We start from the raw sequence: 8,238 nt of genomic DNA, 5'->3' as shown, positions 1-8,238 counted from the left end.
AAAGGACACATGGACAAAGCCAAAGAGGGGTAGGATTGAGGGTGGGAGGTGGAGATGGCTGGTGTGGGGAAATGTGGTGGTATGAAAATGGAGACAACTGTACTTGAACAATAAAACAAACAAATAAATGAACTGAACATATTAATGAAATTTTACAGTAGAGTATGGGTCCCCAATCTCTGGGTCCACTGACTGATACCAGTCAGCAGCCTGTTAGGAACTGGGCCTCTAGCAAAGCTTGTCTGAGCTCTGCCTCCTCTTTAGCCCACCTCCTTGTCCACAGCAGAGGATGACAGCTTGAGCTCCACCTCCTGTCCTTCACCCAAGCTCACCTGAGCTGCACCTCCACTAACCATGGAAAAATTGTCTTCCACAAAACCAGTCCTTGGTGCCAAAAAGCTTGGGGACCACTGCACTAGAGGAAATCAATGGCAGATTAGATGATGCAAGCAAATAATTCAATAATTTGAAAGGTAGTTAAAATCACCCAATGAAGGCAGGAAAAAAAGAAATGAAAAATTGAGGGTAGTTGAAGGGGCCAATTCTGTTTGGGACAATATTAAGAGTACTAATACTGAAATCATAGTTGTACCATAAGGAGAAAAGAGAAAGAGAGAAAGGGACAGAAAATGTATTTGAAGAAATAATGGCTGAAAACTTCTGTAACATAGTGAAGAAAACAGACATCCAAGTCCAAGAAGCACAGAGAATCCCAAACAAGATCAACTTAAACAGACCCATATCTAGACATATCATTATTAAAATATCAAAGGTTAAAAAGAGGATCTTACAAGCAGCAAGAGAAAAACAAATAGTTATATGCAAGGGAATGCTCATAAGCCCATGAACTGATTTTTCAGTACAAACTGCAGACCAGAAGAAAGTAACACTATATATTTAAAAGACAAGGGAGCAAAAAAACCCTCCAACCACAGATACTCTACCTGGGAAGGTTATCACTCAGAATTGAAGGAGAAAAAGAGATTCTAAGACAAGAGGAAGTTAAAGGAGTTCATCAACCCTGCACTAACACTACAAGAAATTCTAAAGGAACTTCCTTAAGAGAAAAAAAAGGCCAAAATGAAAAATAAAAGAATATAAGGAAAAAGTCTCACTGGTAAAGTAGTGGATCAACCACTTATAAAGCTAGTATGAAGGTTAAAAGACAAAAGTAAAATCATCTCTATCTATAATAATAATTAAAAGATACACAAACACAAAAAGATATAAAATATGATGCCAGAAACACAAAACATGGGAGGGTGAGTAAAAATATAGGGGTTTAAGAAACCATTAGAATTTATGCAACCATCAACTCAAAATACACTGCTATAATCATATGCTGTTACATATGAATATTATTGTTATAACAAATAAGAATCTGTGATAGATAAACCATAAAAGGAATAAAAATAGCACTAAAAAAGTTACTGATGCACAAGGGAAGTGAGCAAGAAAGAAAAGAGAAAAACTACTATAACAAACTGCAAAGAATAAAATGACAATAACTACATACATATCAATAGTTTAACTGTAAATGGACTAAATGTTCAATCAGGACATAGACTGGCTAAGTGGATTTTTAAAAACAACACCCTTACATATACTGCTTATAAGATACTCAATGAGCTCTAAAGAACATCAACTGATAGGAAAGGGAAGGAAAAAGACATTTTATGCAAATGCAAATGAAGAGCTGTAGAAACAATGCTTATATCAGACAAAATAGACTTTAAAACAAAGACTGTAACAAAATACAAAGAAGGGTGTTATGTAATATAAAGTGATCAATCTAGCGATTGGGATATTGTACTTATTTATAAACATCTATGCACCTAACATGGCAGCATCTAAATAAATAAAATATTAACAGACATAAAGGGAGAAAATTACATTAATGTAAGACTAGTATGGGACTTTGATACTCTAGTTACATTAATAAATAGATCAGACAGAAAATCAACAAAAAAAAATCATAGGCCTTAAAGGGCACATTAAATCAGAAGAACTTAATAGATATTTAGTGGACATTCTGTCCAAAAACAGTCTTTTCAGGTGCACATGGTAAATCTCCACAATAGATCCCATGTCAGGCCACAAAGCAATTCTCAATAAATTTAAAAGAAAACTGAAATTTTATTAGGCACCTTTTCTGAAGGCAATGCTAGAAAACCAAAAATCAATTACAAGAACAACACTGGAGAAAACATAAACACATGGAGGTTAAACATGATAATAAACAACCAATGGATTAACAAACAACAAGTGTTGGAGAGGTTGTGGAGAAAAGGGAACCCTAGTGCACTGTTAGTGGGATTGCAGACTGGTACAACCACTATGGAAAACAGTATGGAATTTTCTAAGAAAACTAAAAATGAATATGCCTTTTGACCCAGAAATTCCACTGTTAGGAGTATACCCTAAGAACCCTGAAACACCAATCCAAAAGAACCTATGTACACCAATGTTCAGAGCAGCACAATTACAATAACCAAGTGCTGGAAGCAACCTAAATGTTCATCAGTAAATGAATGGATCCAAAAACCATGGTACATTTAAACAATGGAATTCTATGCAGCAGAGAGAAAAAAGGAGCTCCTAACCTTTGCAACAACATGGATGGAACTGAAAAGCATTATGCTGAGTGAAATAATCCAGGTGGTGAAAGACAAATACCATATGATCTCACCTTTAACAGGAACCTAAAGAACAAAACAAACAAACAAGCAAAATATAACCAAAGACACTGAAATAGAGAACAGGGGGGCAGTGTCCAGAGGGGAGAGGGGAAGGAATTTCAGGGGAAAAGGAGAAGGATTTACAGGAACAAGTATAAAAGACACATGGACAAAACCTAGGGGAGGTGGAGATGGGAGAGAGTGGGGAAGGGCTGGGTGGGTTGGGTGGGATGGGAGTAAAAGACAGAAAACTGTACTTGAACAATTAAAATTTAAAAATTAAAAAATGAAATTAAAGAGGAAACCCTAAAATAATTTCACATAAATGAAAATAGAAACAGAGCATTCCAAAATCTACAGAACATGGCAAAAGCAGTTCTAGGAGGGAAGCACAGCAATATAGGACCACCTTAAGAAACAAGAAAAATCACAAATTATCTAACCTTACCCCTAAATAAACTAGACAACAAAAAACAAACCAAACCCAAAGTTCATAGAAGGAAGGAAATAATAAAGATCAGATTGGAAAAAATAAAATAGACAAAAATAGACAAGATTTCTAAAACTAAGATGTGGTTCTTTACAAAGATAAACAAAATTAAAAATCCTTTAGTCAGACAAATCAAGAATAAAAGAGAGAGCTTTAATAAATCAAATGAGAAAAGAAAGAGGATTAGTGATAACTGACACTACAGAAATAAAAAGAATCATAAGAAAATACTATGAACAATTATACTTCAACACATTGGATAACTAGAAGAAATGAGTATGTTTTAAGAAAAATACAATCTTTGAGGACTAAATCAGGAAGAAATACAAAATAGAAACAGACAGGTTACTAACAATGAAATTGGTTCACTAACTAAAAAACCTCCCTATAAACAAAAGTTCAGAATTAGATGGCTTCCAGGAGAATTCTACTAAACATTCAAAGAATTAGTACCTCTACTTCACGAACTATTCCAAAACCATGAAAGCTTCCAAACTCATCTACAAGGCCAGCATTACCCAGTACCAAAACAAAAGACACAACAAAAAAGAGAAAATTATAAGCCAGTTGAACATAGATGCAAAAATTCTCAACAAAATATCAGCAAACAAAATTCAACAAATACATTAAAAGGCACATGCATTGTAATAAATTGGGATTTATTTCACAGATGCAATGATGATACACTATCTGCAAATCAATTATTATTTACCACATTAACAAAGAATAAAAATTTTGATCATCTCAATAGATTAAAAAAACATTTGACAAAATTCAACATTCATGTATGATAAAAACTCTCAACAAAGTGGGTATGGAGTGAAATAACTTAACATAATAAAGACCACTTATAACAAAACCCACAGCCAACATCATACTCAGTGTAAAAATCTGAAAACTTTTCCTTAATATACAGAACAAGACAAGGATGCCCACTCTTGACACTTTTCTTCAAAACTGTATTTGGAATACCTAGCCACAGCAAGCACACAAGAAAAAACTAAGCATGCAACTGGAAAGAAAGAAGTAAAACTGTCATTATTTGCAGATGTCATGATACTACATGTAAAAAATCCTAAAGACTCCATCAAAAAAATTAATAGAAGTAATAAATGAATTCAGTAAAGTTACAGGGTAAAAAATTAATGTACAGAAATCTGTAGCATTTTATACACTAATAACTATCAGAAATAAAAATTAAGTAAACAGTCCCATTTACAACTGCATCAAAAATAATAAAACACATGGGAAAAATTTAAGCAGGAAGGTAAAAAATACTTCTACTCTGTACTCTGAAAACTGTAAGACATTGAAGAAAAATAATTGAAGATACAAACATATGGGAGGATATACTGCACTCATTGGTGAGAAGAAGTAATATCATTAAAATGTTTATACTACCCAAAGCAATTACAGATTCAATGTAATTCCTAACACAGTATCATTGACATATTTTACTAAACTAGGACAAATAATCCTAAATTTTCTAAGGTACCACAAAAGGCCATGAATAGTCAAAGCAATCTTTAGAAAGAAGAACACCGCTGGAATTATCAAATTCCCTGACTTCAAATTATAACACAAAAGTTTAATAATCAAAACAGTATGGCTATGGCACAAAAACAGACATACAGATAAATGGAATTGAATTGAAAGCCAAAGAACTAACCCATCTTATATACTCAATCTAAAAACAAAGGAGGGAGGATATACAGTTGGGAGAGGAAAACAGTCTCTTTAATAAGTGGTGTTAATAAAACTAGACAAATACCTGCAAAAAAGATGAATCTGGACCACTGTCTTTCATGATATGTCTTTAATAACAGTAAAAAAATTCAAAAATGACTATAGCCTTAAATATAAGATATAAAACCATAAAACCCCTGAAGAAAACATAGCCCATAAACTCTCTGACATCAGTTTTAGCAGTATTTTTTTGGATATGTCTCTTCAGGTAAATGGGACAATGTCAAACTAAAAAGCTTTTGTATAGCAAAAGAGACCATCAACAAAGCAGAAAAGCTACCTGCTGGATGGGAAAAGATATTTATAAACAATATATGTGACAATGGGTTAATGTTGACAATATATGAAGAGCTTATACAACTCAACACCAAAGTCACGCCGAAAAAATCCAATTAAAAATAGCTAGAGGACATGAATAAACATTTCTCCATAGAGGACATACAGATGGCCAGAAAGACATATGAAAAGAAGCTCAACATCACTAATCATCAAGAAAATGTATATTAGAAACACAATGAGATATCACCTCACATCTGTCAGAAATGGCTATTATCAATAAATCAACAAACAACATGTGTTGACTTCCATCCAAGATGGAGGCGTAGGTAGATATACTGTGCTTCCTCACACAACCAAAGGAAGGACAACAACAAATTTTAAAGCAAAAAATAACCAGAACTGCCAGAAAATCAAACTGTATGGAAGTCCAACAACCAAGGAGTTAAAGAAACATTCATCTAGACCAGTATGAAGGGGCGGAGATGGGTAGCTGGGATGGAGAGGACCCAAGGCAAGGCGGCAGCTGGTGGGCCAGGAGAGGTGGCAACTGGCAGAGTGGGTGGTACCACACTTGCACGCAGATAAACCAGGAAGAACAAATGTGGGGTGAGACAGATGGCAAAACCCAGGGTTCCAACATAAGGAAATAAAGCCTCAAAACCTCTGACTGAAAAAACCTGTGGGGGTTGAAGCAGCAGGACAAATTCCCAACCTCACAGGAGAGTTCATTAGAAAGACCCACAGGGTCCTGGAATGTACACAAACCCACCCACCTGGGAATCAGCACCACAAGGGCCCAATTTGCTTGTGGGTAGCAGGGGAAGTGACTGAGAGCCAGCCAAGAGCCAAGCAAGCTGCATTATTCCCTCTCTGACCCCTTCCCCACATACAGCACCAGAACACAGCACTGTGGGTTGCCCACCCTAGCAAATATGTAAGGCTCCACCCCTTACTACATTACAGGTGCACCGACACTAAAAAATATGACCCAAATGAAAGAACAGATCAAAGCTCCAGAAAAAATACAACTAAGAGATGAAGACATAGCCAACCTATCAGATGTAGAGTTCAAAACTGGTAATCAGCCCTGGCTGGTGTAGCTCAGTGGATTGAGCATGGGCATGTCAACCAAAGGGTAACTGGTTTGATTCCCAGTCAGGGCACATGCCTGGGTTGCAGGCTGGGTCCTCAGTAGAGGGTGTGCAGGAGGCAACCACACATTGATATTTTGCTTCCTCTCTTTCTCCTTCCATTCCCCTCTCTAAAAATATATATGTATAATAAATAAATTATTTTTTAAAAAACACTGGTAATCAGGATGCTCACAGAAATGGTTGAGTGTGGTTTCGAAACAGAGGAAGAAGTAAAGGCTACACAAAGTGAAATAAATGAAAATATACAGGGAACCAACAGTGACTGGAAGGAAACCAGGACTCAGGTCAATGGTTTGGATCAGAAGGAATAAACAAACATTCAATCAGAACAGAATGAAGAAACCAGAATTCGAAAAATGAGGAGAGGCTTAGGAACCTCCAGGACAACTTTAAATATTCCAACATCTGAATCATAGGCGTGCCAGAAGGAAAAGAGGAAGAGCAAGAAATTAAAAACTTATTTAAAAACATAATGAAGGAGAACTCCTCTAATCTGACAAAGGAAATAAACTTCCAGGAAGTTCAGGAAGCCCAGAGAGTACAAAAAAACTTGGAACCAAGGAAACACACACCAAGGCACATCATAATTACATCAGCGAAGATTAAAGAGAAGTAGAAAATCTTAAAAGGAGCAAGAGAAGAGGAGACAGCTACCTACAAAGGAGTTCCTGTAAGTGTATCAGCTGATTTCTCAAGAGACCTTACAGGAAAGAAGGGGCTGGAAAGACGTATTCCAAGTCATGAAAGGACCTACATCCAAGATTGCTCTATCCAGCAAAGCTTTCATTTAGAATGGAAGGGCAGATAAAGTGCTTCCCAGATAAAGTCAAGTAAAAGGGGTTCATCATCACCAAGTCCTTATTATATGAAATGTTAAAGGGACTTATCTAAGAAAAAGATAAAAAATATGAACAGTAAAATGACAACAAACTCACAACTATGAACAACTGAATCTAAAAAAATAAACAAAAAAACAAACTAAGCAAACAACTAGAACAGGAATAGACTCACAGAAATGGAGATCACATGGAGGGTTATCAGTGGGAAGGGGAGAGGGGAGAATGGGGGAAAAGGTACAGGGAATAAGGAGTGTAATTGGTAGGTACAAAATAAACAAGGGGAGGTTAAGAACAGTATAGGACATGGAGAAGCCAAAGAACTTATATGTATGACCATGGACATGAACTAAGGAGGGGGAATGATGGTGGGAGGGGGTACAGGGCAGAGGGGAATGAAGGGGGGGAATGGGAGAACTGTTATAGCATAATCAATAAAATATATTTTCAAAAAAACATGTGTTGATGAGGATGTGAAGAAAAGGGAATCCCATGCTTTGTTGGTGTGTGATCGTAAATTGGAGCAGCCATTATGTAAAACAGTATGGAGTTTACTCAAAAAATTAACACTAAACCTACTATATGACCCAGCAATTCTAGTTCTGGGTATTTATCTGAAGAAATCCAAAACACTAATTTGGAAAGATATATGTATCCCTATGTTCATTGCAGCATTATTATTGTACAATAGCCAAGATATGGATGAAACTCACGTAGCCACAGATAGGTGAATGGACAAAGAAAATGTGGTATTTTATATACAATGGAATATTAGTCACAAAACAAAATGAAATCTTGCCATTTGCAACAACATAGATGGATGTAGAGGATATCATGCTAAGTGAAATAAATCAGACAAAGTTACCATACAATTAATTGCACTTACATGTGGAATCTAAAAAATAACATAAACAAAATACAAACATACTTATAGCCACAGAGAACAAACTGATGGTTGCCAGATGGGACTGGGGTTGGGGATGGGTGAAAACATTAGAAGGTATTAAGAAATACAAATTGTCAGTTTACAAAAATAATCACAAGATATAAAGTAC

Source organism: Artibeus jamaicensis, unplaced genomic scaffold (assembly GCF_021234435.1).
Source record: "Artibeus jamaicensis isolate MK-2021 breed Jamaican fruit bat unplaced genomic scaffold, CSHL_Jam_final contig_1410, whole genome shotgun sequence".
In the NCBI taxonomy this organism is placed as follows: Eukaryota; Metazoa; Chordata; class Mammalia; order Chiroptera; family Phyllostomidae; genus Artibeus; species Artibeus jamaicensis.
The sequence above is the reverse complement of the archived record's forward strand: the minus strand, read 5'-3'. Positions refer to the sequence as shown.